Here is a 12,708-nt window from a genome sequence, read left to right as displayed (position 1 = left end):
TCCCCTTTGATGAGACAACTACAGAACAACATCTGAGGCACCAACTCCAGGACTGGAGATTGAGACGGACATCCAAATTATTAAGACTGAAATTGCATTGCATATAAACTTGGAAGTTTTTTGGTTTTTTGTTTTGTTTTGTTTTTTTAATTTTCTATTTTCCATTTTATTTTAATTCATTTTTATAAATAGATATTACTTTCATATACTTATTTTTTATTTTTTTTATCTTTGATTTTCAATCCTCTCTCTGTCACTCTATTGTCTGTTCAGCTTACTGTCGACTAGTACACTAACACTCCCTGTTTATACCTTTGAAACTCTCTTGTCTGATACCTTGTTCTGCTTTCTCCCTCTAGTCTGTATATTTGTTTTCCCCTTTTCTTTAACTTCTTGCTTTCCATCTCAGCTCATTCTTCCATTCTCAATATTACCATTGTTATTATTACAAGCTAGAAAATACTTAATTACACACAGTACAGGGACAGTAACAACACCAAGGACAATGACAGGAAGACAGAAAAAACAAGGAAACCAGTTTCCCCACAGCAAAAAATTAGTACAGGAACCAGAGGGGAATGAAGAGAACAGAAACTCAGAGCCAGACTCCAACAAAATGAAGATAAACTATGCCAAAGGACCCAATGAAGCCTACAAGAATAATTTAAAAGAAGACATACTACAAGTACTCAATGAGAATTTTATAGAGATGATACTGGATAGGGTCAACCAAAATGTACAGGAGACACTCAAGAAATTCCAAGACAATAAAAATAGAGAATTTGAAAAAGCAAAAGAAGAAATAAAGGAAACCATAGAAGCACTGTATAAACACCAAAGTGAAAGAGAGAACACAATGAATAAATGGATAAATGAACTCAGGACAAAAATAGACAACAATAAAGAAGAAAACAGCCAGGATATGGAAAACCTCAGAAAAAAGAACGAAACAGAACTGCAAAACAAAACGGAAGGCCAATCCAGCAGAATAGAACAAACAGAAGACAGAATCTCAGAACTTGAAGATGAAATGGTAATTAAAGGAAAAACTGAAGAACTATTAATTAAACAACTCAAGACCTGTGAAAAGAAAATGCAAGAACTCACTGACTCCATCAAAAGACCAAACTTGAGAATCATGGGCATCGAAGAAGGAGAAGAGGTGCAAGCGAAGGGAATGCGTAATATATTCAACAAAATAATAACGGAAAATTTCCCAAATCTAGAGAAAGATATTCCCATACAAATGCAAGAGGCCTCCAGGACACCAAACAGACCAGATCAAAATAGAACTACTCCACGACATATCATCATTAAAACAATAAGTTCAGAAACTAAGGAAAGAATATTGAAGGCTGCAAGAGAGAAAAAACAAGTAACATACAAAGGTAAACCCATCAAAATCACAGCAGACTTCTCAACAGAAACATTAAAAGCAAGAAGAGCGTGGGGTGAGATCTTCCGGGCACTGAATGAAAATAACTTCAACCCCAGGATACTCTACCCAGCAAAGCTATCATTCAAAATAGATGGAGCAATAAAAGTCTTCCATGATAAGCAGAAACTAAAACAATATGTGACCACAAAGCCACCATTACAAAAGATTCTGCAAGGGATCCTGCACACAGAAAGTGACACCCAACTTAACCATGAAAAGGCAGGCAGCACCAAACCACAGGATAAGAAAAAGCAAGACAGTAGAGAGTAACATCAAGTTAGGTACACACAATCAAACCTTCAAACAACTAAGATAACTAAATGGCAGGAATCACCACATACCTATCAGTACTAACGCTTAATGTTAATGGACTTAATTCACCCATCAAAAGACACCGTTTGACAAAATGGATTAAAAAAGAAGATCCAACAATTTGTTGCTTACAGGAGACTCATCTCACCGACAGAAATAAGCATATGCTTAGGATGAAAGGCTGGAAGATTTACCAAGCCAATGGCCCCCGAAAACAAGCAGGAGTAGCAATACTTATCTCTGACAAAGTAGACTTCAAACCTACATTGATCAAACGAGATAAAGAAGGACATTCCATACTAATAAAAGGGGAAATAGACCAAAAGGAAATAATAATCATCAATCTGTATGCACCCAATGTCAACGCACCCAATTTCATCAAACATACCCTGAAAGACCTAAAAGCATATATAAACGCCAACACAGTGGTTGTGGGAGACTTTAACACTCCATTATCATCAATAGATAGGTCATCCAAACAAAAACTCAATAAAGAAATCCAAGATCTAAAATATGCAATAGACCAAGTGGACCTAGTAGATGTCTACAGAACATTTCATCCAACCTCTACACAATATACATTCTTCTCAGCAGCCCATGGAACCTTCTCCAAAATAGATCATATCCTAGGGCACAAAGCAAGCCTCAGCAAATATAAGAAAATAGAAATAATACCATGCATACTATCTGACCACAATGCAGTAAAAGTAGAACTCAACAACAAAAGTAAAGACAAAAAACATGCAAACAGCTGGAAACTAAATAACTCATTACTTAATGAAGAATGGATCATCGATGCAATAAAAGAGGAAATTAAAAAGTTCCTAGAAGTCAATGAAAATGAAAACACAACCTACCGGTACCTATGGGACACAGCTAAGGCAGTCTTGAGAGGAAAGTTTATAGCCATGAGTGCATATATTAAAAAGATTGAAAGATCCCAAATCAATGACCTAATGATACATCTCAAACTCCTAGAAAAACAAGAACAAGCAAATCCCAAAACAAGTAGGAGGAGAGAAATAATAAAAATAAGAGCTGAAATCAACGAAATAGAAACCAAAAAAACCATACAAAGAATTAATGAAACAAAAAGTTGGTTCTTTGAAAAAATAAACAAAATCGATAGACCCCTGGCAAACCTGACTAAAATGAGGAGAGAAAAAACCCAAATTAGTAGAATCAGGAATGCAAAAGGGGAGATAACAACAAACACCATGGAGGTCCAGGAAATCATCAGAGACTACTTGGAGAACCTATATTCAAATAAATTTGAAAATCTAAAAGAAATGGACAGATTTCTAGATACATATGATCATCCAAAACTGAACCGAGGAAATTAATCACCTGAATAGACCTATAACACAAAATGAAATTGAAGCAGCAATCAAGAGTCTCCCCAAAAAGAAAAGTCCAGGACCTGATGGATTCTCTGCTGAATTCTATCAGACCTTTAAAGAAGAACTGATACCAACCCTCCTTAAACTGTTCCATGAAATAGAAAGGGAAGGAAAACTGCCAAACACATTTTATGAAGCCAGTATTACACTTATCCCAAAACCAGGCAAAGACACCTCCAAAAAGGAGAACTATAGGCCAATCTCCTTAATGAACATTGATGCAAAAATCCTCAACAAAATAATGGCAAATCGAATTCAGCAACACATCAAAAAGATTATTCACCACGACCAGGTAGGCTTCATCCCAGGGATGCAGGGGTGGTTCAACATACGAAAATCAATAAACGTAATAAACCACATTAACAGAAGCAAAGACAAAAACCACTTGATCATCTCAATAGATGCAGAAAAAGCCTTTGATAAGATCCAACATCATTTCATGATAAAAGCTCTAAGAAAACTAGGAATAGAAGGAAAGTTCCTCAACATTATAAAAGCTATATATGACAAACCTACAGCCAGCATTATACTTAACGGAGAAAAATTAAAACCATTCCCTCTAAAATCAGGAACCAGACAAGGGTGCCCACTATCTCCACTCCTATTCAACATAGTACTGGAATTCCTAGCCAGAGCAATTAGGCAAGAAGGAATAAAAGGAATACAAATAGGTAAAGAAACTGTCAAAATATCCCTATTTGCAGATGACATGATCCTATACCTTAAAGACCCAAAAAACTCTACTCAGAAGCTTCTAGACATCATCAATAGCTATAGCAAGGTAGCAGGATATAAAATCAACACAGAAAAATCATTAGCATTTCTATACACTAACAATGAGCAAACGGAAAAAGAATGTATGAAAACAATTCCATTTACAATAGCCTCAAAAAAAATCAAATACCTAGGTGTAAACCTAACAAAAGATGTGAAAGACCTCTACAAGGAAAACTATACACTTCTGAAGAAAGAGATTGAGGAAGACTATAGAAAGTGGAGAGATCTCCCATGCTCATGGATTGGTAGAATCAACATAGTAAAAATGTCGATACTCCCAAAAGTAATCTACATGTTTAATGCAATTCCCATCAAAATTCCAATGACATTCATTAAAGAGATTGAAAAATCTACTGTGAAATTTATATGGAAACACAAGAGGCCACGAATAGCCAAGGCAATACTCAGTCAAAAGAACAATGCAGGAGGTATCACGACACCTGACTTCAAACTATATTACAAAGCAATAACAATAAAAACAGCATGGTACTGGCACAAAAACAGACGTGAAGACCCGTGGAACAGAATAGAGGATCCAGATATGAAGCCACACAACTATGAGCAACTTATCTTTGACAAAGGAGCTAAAAATATACGATGGAGAAATAGCAGCCTCTTCAACAAAAACTGCTGGGAAAACTGGTTAGCAGTCTGCAAAAAACTGAAACTAGATCCATGTATATCACCCTATACCAAGATTAACTCAAAATGGATCAAGGATCTTAATATCAGACCCCAAACTCTTAAGTTGATACAAGAAAGAGTAGGAAATACTCTGGAGTTAGCAGGTATAGGTAAGAACTTTCTCAATGAAACCCCAGCAGCACAGCAACTAAGAGATAGCATAGATAAATGGGACCTCATAAAACTAAAAAGCTTCTGTTCATCAAAAGAAATGGTCTCTAAACTGAAGAGAACACCCACAGAGTGGGAGAAAATATTTGCCAATTATACATCAGACAAAGGACTGATAACCAGAATATACAGGGAACTTAAAAAACTAAATTCTCCCAAAACTAATGAACCAATAAAGAAATGGGCATGTGAACTAAACAGAACTTTCTCAAAAGAAGAAATTCAAATGGCCAGAAAACACATGAAAAAATGCTCACCATCTCTAGCAATAAAGGAAATGCAAATTAAAACCACACTAAGATTCCACCTCACCCCTGTTAGAATAGCCATCATCAGCAACACCACCAACAACAGGTGTTGGCGAGGATGCGGGGAAAAAGGAACCCTCTTACACTGTTGGTGGGAATGTAGACTAGTACAACCACTCTGGAAAAAAATTTGGAGGCTACTTAAAAAGCTGGACATCGATCTACCATTTGATCCAGCAATACCACGCTTGGGGATATACCCAAAAGACTGTTACTCCAGAGGCACCTGCACATCCATGTTTATTGCGGCACTATTCACAATAGCCAAGTTATGGAAACAGCCAAGATGCCCCAGCACTGACGAATGGATTAAGAAAATGTGGTATCTATACACAATGGAATTTTATGCAGCCATGAAGAAGAACGAAATGTTATCATTCGCTGGTAAATGGATGGAATTGGAGAACATCATTCTGAGTGAGGTTAGCCTGGCTCAAAAGACCAAAAATCGTATGTTCTCCCTCATATGTGGACATTAGATCAAGGGCAAACACAACAAGGGGATTGGACTATGAGCACATGATAAAAGCGAGAGCACACAAGGGAGGGGTGAGGATAGGTAAGACACCTAAAAAACTAGCTAGCATTTGTTGCCCTTAACGCAGAGAAACTAAAGCAGATACCTTAAAGCAACTGAGGCCAATAGGAAAAGGGGACCAGGAACTAGAGAAAAGGTTAGATCAAAAAGAATTAACCTAGAAGGTAACACTCATGCACAGGAAATCAATGTGAGTCAATGCCCTGTATAGCTATCCTTATCTCAACCAGCAAAACCCCTTGTTCCTTCCTATTATTGCTTATACTCTCTCTACAACAAAATTAGAGATAAGGGCAAAATAGTTTCTGCGGGGTATTGAGGGGGGGAGCGGGAGGGGGTGGAGTGGGTGGTAAGGGAGGGGGTGGGGGCAGGGGGGAGAAATGAACCAAGCCTTGTATGCACATATGAATAATAAAAGAAAAATGAAAAAAAAAAAAAAAAAGAAAAGTTTGAAGCCTTGAGTTCAAACCCTAGTACCACCACCACCATCATCACCCAAAAAAAAAAAAAAAAGATTTTATCCTGCAATGATAGCAAAATATTCACCTGCAAGGTTATTTGTTGCATGAAGATACCAGAAACTACCTAAATACTCAAAATACAAGATTAGTTGAATAAACTATATAATCATAAATACATACAACGAGGTTCCATACAGTTGCTTAATAAAATCTCAATTAACTAATATAGTATGATTTTCAGGATACCCTGTGAAGTAAAAAAAAGCAAATTGCAAAGAACATACATAAAGTATGCTAGTGTGTGTGTGTAAGAAAGAATTGGGAAATAAATACACACACGTCTGTTTATTTCTGCAAAAAGACGCAAAGGAAGATGAAAACAGAAACAGTAAAACTGGTTACCTACAATAGTAGAGGGAGTAACACTTCCCTGGTAATATTCTCCTTGTTCAAAAAAATAAAATCAATCAGAACTTAGGGGGTTGTTATGGACTGAATATTTGTGTTTCCCTGAATGCTTATATTGACATCTAACCCCTGACATGCTATTATTAGGAAGTAGGGCCTTTGAGAGGTGATTAGCTAATAAGGGTGGAGCCCTCAAGAATGGGATTAGTGTCCTTAAAAAGAACTTCAGAGAACTCCCTTTCTGCCATGTGAGGACACAGCAAGATGATGCCCTATATGGAAAGTACAGGGCATATACCAAATCAGCCAGTGCCTTGATGTTGGTATAGCATTTGCTGTTGTCTGCTTGATGATGGCTTAGCATATACCAAATCTGCTGATGCCTTGATGTTGGTCTCTCCAGCCTACAGAACTTCAAGAAATGTTTGTTGCTTAAGCCACCTAGTCTATGGTATTTTCAGTAAAGCAGCTCTGACAGACTAAGAATGGGGGAAACTATAAAACTGAATGCAAACATAACCAAATGAGCCCAACAATATTTCAAAGAAATAACTTAACATCATCTTCAAAAGTTCCTTTGTGATACTTTTCAGTCAATCCCCATCCTCCCACCTGTTTCACCAACAACTACTATTCTGATTTTTCTTTTCACTAAAGGTTAGTTTTACCTGTTCTAGCACTTCATATGAATGAAACCATATTATGTATATTCTTTTCAGGAAGTCTTATTTTTACTCAATTATTCCATTATAGTTATTTTTCCACCCCACTTGGACTTGCAGGTCATTAACTAGTCTACTAATTTTCTCTATTTTCACTCCCTTCCTGAGTGCCTAGCCAATCCTAATCACTTAACAAATGATGATAAAAAAATTATTGTTATCATCCAGATTAGAGTCTATGGCTCAATATTTTAACTACTCTTCTCTAAAACCTGTCATTCAACTATCTATTTGACAACCACCTGACAAAAACCTTAATCTTAGTACTATCCAGTTTCTCTATGTCTGCACCTAAATCGGCAGGCACTAAAAAAATCACACAATTAGACTAATTAATGCTACTGAAAATTCAGGTTCATTGATTTTATTTGGGCCTACAATATTGTCTGGCATTGTGATTATGTTTTCTTCATCAGCTTGAGCTTCATTTTTAACACTAGCTACAACAAATCTGTTTCTCTTTCTTCAAACTCTACTTGTTATCTACATTTGGAAGTCTAATAGACATTTCATTTTTTTCTTTTATTCATTTATGCATACAATGTTTGGGTCATTTCTCCCTCCCTCCCCCCACCCTCTCCCTTACCCCCCTGCCCCCTCCCTCTCCCCCCACCCCCTCGATATCAGGCAGAAATCTAATAAACAGTTCAAATTTACCATGCTGAACACTGTATTCAATATCTTTCCTACCCAACACTACCTGAGACCATCCCAACACATTTTTTTCCTTCTCCAGCCTTCTCACCTTAGTAAATGGCACCATCAGAAGGCCAGAGTTCTGACAACCATCCTTGTCCCAGCTGCTGCCATCCTCCCAATATCTAATGAATCACCAACTGATGTTCACTACTTCTTATATATGCTTACAATCAAACCACTTTTTTCATGGTTACCACTAGCCCAGGTCAACATTATTTTCTTTTTTTAATGGAACACTTTACGAATTCGTGTCATCCTTGCACAGGGGCCATGCTAATCTTCTCTGTATGTTTCTAATTTTAGCATACGTGCTGCCAAAGTGAGCAATCAACATTATTTTTTAACAGCTATAGTTTTCAAAACCCATTCTTATTGCCTCAACTCTTACCAAATTCTAATTTTCTCCAAACTGTAGTTAGTGCTCTAATTTGCTTGCAGCCCTCTTAGATCTGACCTTACCCAAACTCTGACTTTACTAAATTTCTTTCGGTCTCAAACATGTCATTCTCTCAGCCCTAGAACTTTGAATACACTATTCTCTACCTGACATGCTTTCCCTACCTTTTAACCTGACTACTCTTACTCAAACTTCATGTCTCAAATTAAATGTCATGTACTCTAGGCTCTACCTTATTTCCCAAAGTAGGTAAGAGCTTATATTCACAATCTAACACAAACAAACACAATGTAGAGTTATACTTACAATATGTGAGAAATATTAAAACAACAGATTTTTTTTCCTACCTGGGAGAGTCACAGAAAAGGCGACACCTAAATGATGTCACTGGTTTTAAAGGATGAAGTGGGACACACACAAAAGAAGGAAAGACGTGAGCAAAGTGTCCACACAGATAAATAAACACAATCATGAGAAAAGCTTTAAGCAGGGGAGAGGAAAAAGAGGGGAGTCCAAGGACAAGTAATTTGGTTTTATAAAAGTTCAGTGTATGAGAGATATTATTTGGTATTTTGCAAAGGTAGTCTGCAAACCACCTGATTCAGAATCGGGTGTTAAAATATGCTCATTTCTGCCTCTCACTTGTTCTAACCAATCAGAATCTCTGGAGTTCTGGGCCCAAAAATCTATAATCTTAGTTCAAGAGATCTTGTGTACATCAATTTGAGAACTGTAAGTCATTTAAAAAGGGGGGATTAGGTAGTTTTATTATCTATATAAATAAAGAGAAAGAAGTTCCTACTTAGTGAATAGGGTTTGACAAAATTCTTTGAGACTCCAAAATTCTTTGAAGGGATATATTACACCATATATCCCTTCATCATTGGTTACCAGGATTAATTTGGCTTAAGCAAACCAAACTAAGCCAGGGAAAGAACACAGTATAATGCCTTTTGCATTAGATAGCAGAAAAAATTTGCTTAATTTTTGGCAGATTCTCATAAAGAGATGTTGATGGTGAGATCTGCAAAGAGAGGAAACCCAAACTAAGATAGTTATAATTCCTCTATGACAGCAGGGATTTTAAGAGTAGACTGCACCATGTGTCTGAAGGGACTGAGAACTGAAAGTGTACAGACACCCCCTGGGTCAGTTGGAGTGCTGAGAAGGTTAGCTTGTCTATTGAGTCACCGTGACATGAAACGACCTTAATGGCCTTCTCAAGAGCCAGGCTAGTTACATATATCTGTAATACCAGCACTTGGGAGACTAAGACAGGAGGATTGATCATTTGAGGCCAGCCTGAACTACATAGCAAAACCCTGTCTCAAGAAAAAAAAAAATGCTGGATCAGTGAATTTCTGCTATGTGCACACCAGCAGCACCTGACAGTTGAGGTGTTTTAACTCTTTACCACCTGGCAACAAAGAACAATAGTAGCAGACTGAATCACTAACATTCTTCCCCCAGCTAAGTAGAAATCAGATATACCTTATGTTTAGAATGAACAAATACTCTGAAGTTATCAGACAATGCAGGGGAAAGGGAAATGCCTGTATTTTAGACAATACATGGGAAAAGGGTGATATTGATCTCACTGCTAAATAGCATATAATATTTGGTTGGTTTTAATTTAAATTAGAAAAATAAGAGATAGATTGTATTTCACTCTGAGTGTTGTGAAGCACATCATATCAGTTGAATGATAATTATATAAGGCATCAAGCACAGTGTCAGGCTCATGTAATTAGTCAATAAGTAGCAGTCATTGTGGCTGTTATTATTTTAGAGGGAGAAAGAAGCAAAAGTAGTTATAGAGTTTATAGACTAAATGTTAGGGAGAGCAATTAGAAACAGGGAAATTAGAAGAAAGATCTGAGTTTGTGGGAAATATCTGGCTTTAGATATGCTGAGTTTGAGTAAAAAGGCATTCAAATAGAGATGATCTTTTGCTTAGAATGCATTCCTAGGATTTCTGTTTACTGAAATCATATCCTTCCTCTACCACTTTCTAGCTACCATTTCTACCCCCACATCCTCCACCCTTTGCAATTCTTGCCTTCTTCAATCCTTTTACATTTCCATTACATTCTGTCTTACATCATAATTATTTTTCTATATGTTTGTTTCGTCAACAGGATTATGAGTTCCCTGTGAGAAAGGAGAGCTTGAAGCCAGGGAGAATGTTGTTTTGGCCTATTGTCACTCATGATCAATACTGGTAATTCTATCAGCAACAACCAAGGGAAAGACCTAGATGTATGAACCTACGTAATATCCTCTAAATATCCACATCACCATCTGCAGGCTATACAGAAAGAAACCCAGGATTTTCTGTGATCCTAGAAAGAGCTGTGATCCTCTCCTTGCTCAACTCACACAGCTACACTAATTAACTCAAGATGCTCAGGAATAATTTCATAATGCCTTTATGACCAGTTACTCCAAGAAGTCCATCATTCCCAGGTCACCCCCTTCCCTCCATGCCCAGATCCTAATGCCCATATGTCCCCATGAACAATGAGACAAATTCTCCACATGCCTCAACACTATTTATTCCTCTTCCCTACTTTTTCTCCACTGCATTTACCACCATCTGATTAGCTAGTTGTCTGTGTTCTAACTTAAATATAAGTTCCATGAGAGAAGGAAAAAAATGTCTTTTATTCACTGCTGTTAACTCCAAATCTCGGACAGTACCTGGCTCATGGTATGGCTCAATACATATTTGCAGAATAAATAAATTACTATACATTTATTTTGTCAATTCAGTTAAATATTGAATGTCTATCATATATTCCAAAAACACATTGAACAAGAATGGCATAGTTTCTCTCCTCATGAGGCTTACAGTCACATGATATTTCACACACATCACAAAATTATGATAAATGCTCTCAAGGAAAGTATATGAGAAATAGGTAGACCTAAACTAGTGAGACAAGAAGACAGATTCAAAGCTAGACCCTGACCAAATACATTTAAGCAGAGACTGAAGAGTATGTAGGAATTAAGAGAACAAAGAAGGTGGAAAGATTTCAGACAAAAGGAATGTGTCAAGACCCTGACAAGAACACAGTTGTTTGTTGGCTTAGCAGCTTTACTGAGAAGAAAAACTGACATGCAGTAAATTGTACCTATTTGAAATAAATAACTTGTTAAAATTATGGCATGTGTTAACTTTGACATGTTTTGACATACATACATGAAACTATCACCACAATCAAGATAATGAACATATCCATCTCCGACATGGCAGGTAATTTTTATTTATTCAACCAATATTTATTGGAACCCACTACGTATCAAGCCCTGAGTATACATTCATGTATGATCTGTGCTTTTTACACTTCAAGTATCTAGTTCAAGGAAGTAAAAGAAAGCCAGGGTAACAATGTCTGGGGAGCTAGGGAGAGGCTATATCCTGGAAGGCCATGCAGACCATATTTTAATTTTTATACAAAAAAAAAATGGAGAGCAATCAGGTTCAAGTATGCTGAACTTGAGCAGGAAGCCATCAGAAGATTTTAAGTAGGGCAGTAACATTATCACATTTGTCTTTTCAGAAAGGTGAAGAATAAATAGATAAGAGAGTCAAGAGTGGCTTCTAGAGGAACCACTTAAGTAAGTGCAGAAATCCTAGCAAGAGATGATTGTGGTTTGACTAAAGGTTGTGGTGGCAGAGAAGGTAAGTTTTAGAGTGAGAGTGACTCAAGAAATAATTATGAAACAGAACCATCAAAACTTAGTGATAGTTTAGATATAGTCAGTAAGGAAAAAGGAGGACTCAAAGATAATTCCCAGTCTCTGGCTAAACAATTAGTTGAATGTGATGTTGTTTCTACTTTAGGAGACTCGAGAAGATGAGGACTTTGGTGAAAAAGAATTCAGTTTAGACATACTGAGTTTGATGAGGGGAGAAGAGAGTGAGAGGGGAAGAGACTGAACCTCTCTCCCCGACACACAGTTTTGAAAACAGGAGAATTCCACTTTTAAAAATGCAAACATCTGACTTCACTTTTAAAAATTAGAGAATTTGGCAACACTGGGCCCAAATTTCCACATAGCAAAACTTAGCTGAAACGTAAAGGACATCTAAATAAGACAGAGGCATATGTGATTTATAATTTCTCATTTACCACAGTCCTTACCTAGTCCAATTCATTCACTTACTTTGTATGTCCAGTTCCCCATAAACAACTGAAGTTGTGCTACCTGCTCAAACTTCTTAGTCAAAGACCCTTGATAGTAGGTTCAAGGTAATTTTCCACTCCCCCCTCCCATTTCTTACATTTTTCCCTTTATGCATACGCACATCATTCCTGAAACAAGACTCTCTCTTATACATTCTTTTACATTTCGAGTCTGTACATCTAGTTCCTTCTGCTTGGAA

General features: G+C 36.9%; 1 protein-coding gene and 1 non-coding gene across 4 annotated transcripts in view; both read right to left on the bottom strand.

Annotated features, from left to right (window-relative positions):
- Positions 1-12,708, bottom strand: part of Zswim5 (zinc finger SWIM-type containing 5) — a 180,701-nt gene that overhangs the window by 122,023 nt on the left and 45,970 nt on the right. The gene's annotated exons all lie outside the window — the stretch shown is intronic.
- LOC141425196 (U6 spliceosomal RNA) lies at positions 8,141-8,245 on the bottom strand. Its single transcript, XR_012450285.1, has one exon. It is a non-coding gene; the product is annotated as a U6 spliceosomal RNA (small nuclear RNA).

This window comes from Castor canadensis, chromosome 7, assembly GCF_047511655.1.
Source record: "Castor canadensis chromosome 7, mCasCan1.hap1v2, whole genome shotgun sequence".
In the NCBI taxonomy this organism is placed as follows: Eukaryota; Metazoa; Chordata; class Mammalia; order Rodentia; family Castoridae; genus Castor; species Castor canadensis.
The sequence above is the reverse complement of the archived record's forward strand: the minus strand, read 5'-3'. Positions and strand labels throughout refer to the sequence as shown.